Raw genomic sequence first — 1,969 nt, forward strand, 5'->3', positions numbered from 1 at the left:
CAGACTAACACAGAGAGGAAGATCTCAACAATACAGATTGACAACATGGCTGCAAAAATGGGCTCAAATATAACAAGTGTAAGGATGAAGCAGGGCAAGCAGTGTTTTATTCTGTTTTACCTATGTTTTCTATGAAATAGAATCCACTCGACAGCACACAACAAAAATATAAACTTCAAAAATTTGAGGGAACAATAGAATTGTAAAACAAGAAAATATTTTGAATAACATTTTGAAAACTTCTATTTTAGCAAAGATAAGGAAAATGGGGGAAATATTGAAGTTGTCGGGGTTCTCATTTTATTTGGATCTGCAATGAAGAAACCAAACCATTTATTGTATTAGACAAATCTGGGGGCAGGGAGAGACCTCTTTAAATGTTAAAGTAGTAATTTTGAAGACTAGAGTGCTCCTGACTTAAGATATGGTATTTCCAATCATTTCATATGCAAATGAAATCTTGAAAATGAATAAGAACTGAAGAATAATGGATGCCTTTATTTGCATATACTATTAATTATACCTAGAACTGCCAGAAGAAGCAATAAACCCATCGCAGAAGTACAGCCCGAATGCTGTACTTCTTAAGAACTTTAAGAACTCATTTTAAGAACATTGTTCATGTTACCAAGCATTTCCTCAGAGAGGACATCAAGGATTGACTCTACCTGTGGCTGCAACAATGTGCTCAAACGTAGCAACAATGGTGAGGGTGGTACAGGATCAAACATGGTTTTTGTTTTTCTAATTTTCATAGGGTCACTGTCAGTCAAAATTAACACAATGACTCTACTAAGTTAGTAGTTGTTAGATTTCATGTGAACTTGTACAGGGGTAGAGTCGAACTTGTCAATCAACCCACAGCCTGATGATGCCTCCTGGGAGATACGGCCTTTCTATGAGAGTCACTGGGCATCACTCCTGTTTTTTTCTCTCTGCTCTCCTCCCTGATTGCTGGGACTCTGTGTCTGCCCTCAGTGGCAGTCCCATTTGAGATCCATTTGTGTCCCATACCCTGAGAGCATGTCCTGCCATTATTCCATCAACCTTGGATCTATGTAGCACCAGCGGGTGATTTCCCTGCTTCTCGCTTCGTCTTTCTGTGTCACTGGCCTGCAGCTATGTGAATCTGAAGAGGGCCCCAGCTAGCATCAGACCTATGCACTTGAAGTAAGTGGGCTGGGACACCTCCTTGATATGAAATTACTTCTTGATATATAGTCCCTGCTTGTTCATAGAAGCATGTCACTGGTTTGCTTCTCTAGGAAACCTGGCCTAAGACAGGCACCTAAATATATCAGTAGCAATATCTCTCTAGGTACCATGTTATTATATTTATGAAAATGTATTCTTACACTCTAATTTTTAGATAATTTGGTTCGTTGTGATATGCAATACTTGTATATTTGCTTATTTTTCTTACAGAAGAATTATTGCATAGTTTATATTTGAGTTTTGACAACAACTGAATTACATCTTTTGAGGCATGCTGAAAGAATTTTTAAAAATAATTTTATTGGGGTCTTGTACAGCTCTTGTCACAATCCATCCATCCATCGTGTGTCAAGCATATTTGTACATTAGTTGCCCTCTTCATTCTCAAAACTTTTGCTTTCTACTTGAGCCCTTGGTATCAGCTCCTCATTTTTCCTCTCCCTCCCCCTCCTCCCTCCCTGATAAACCCTTGATAAATTATAAATTATCATTATTTTGTCATATCTTATAAAGTCCAACGTCTCTCTTCACCCACTTTTCTGTTGTCCATTGCCCAGGGAGGAGGTTATGTGTAGATCCTTCTAATTGGTTCCCCCTTTCTATCCTGCCTTCCCTCCACCCTCCCGATATCGCCACTCTCACCAATGGTCCTAAAGGGATCCTCTGTACTGGATTCCACGTGTTTCCAGTTCCTATCTGTACCAGTGTACATCCTCTGGTTTAGCCAGATTTGTAAAGTAGAATTGGGATCATG

This window comes from Echinops telfairi, unplaced genomic scaffold (assembly GCF_000313985.2).
Source record: "Echinops telfairi isolate 266 unplaced genomic scaffold, ASM31398v2 ScPeMD7_7469;HRSCAF=8507_1, whole genome shotgun sequence".
Taxonomy (NCBI): domain Eukaryota; kingdom Metazoa; phylum Chordata; class Mammalia; order Afrosoricida; family Tenrecidae; genus Echinops; species Echinops telfairi.